The sequence below is a fragment of the Myotis brandtii genome, unplaced genomic scaffold (genome assembly GCF_000412655.1).
Source record: "Myotis brandtii unplaced genomic scaffold, ASM41265v1 scaffold454, whole genome shotgun sequence".
NCBI lineage: Eukaryota > Metazoa > Chordata > Mammalia > Chiroptera > Vespertilionidae > Myotis > Myotis brandtii.
The window spans coordinates 2,843,196-2,843,469 of record NW_005367354.1 but is presented as its reverse complement, the minus strand read 5'-3'; the positions used below and the strand labels follow the sequence as shown (position 1 = coordinate 2,843,469).

The 274-nt window shown below is 62.0% G+C and overlaps 1 protein-coding gene across 1 annotated transcript in view; it reads right to left on the bottom strand.

Moving 5' to 3' along the window:
* Positions 1-274, bottom strand: part of ADCY3 (adenylate cyclase 3) — a 74,763-nt gene that overhangs the window by 24,871 nt on the left and 49,618 nt on the right. The gene's annotated exons all lie outside the window — the stretch shown is intronic.

Genomic DNA, 274 nt, shown 5'->3' with positions numbered 1-274 from the left:
AGCGGGTGCAAAGGCCCTGGAACAGGCGTGAACTGGGGGAGCTGAGGCCAGGGCTGCCAGGCAGAGTGAGTGAGGGGGCTGGGCGGTGAGGGCCTGACCCCAGCTGACCACTGCTCCTCTGAGTGAGACAGGAGACCCACGGAGGGTTCTGAGCAGGGGAGTGACACGATTTCACCTAACAGGGTAGGGGCAAGGACAGAGGAGGGTGACTGGTTGGGATACGATTGCAGGCATCCTACACGAGATGACAGTGGCACAGACGGGGATGGTAGCT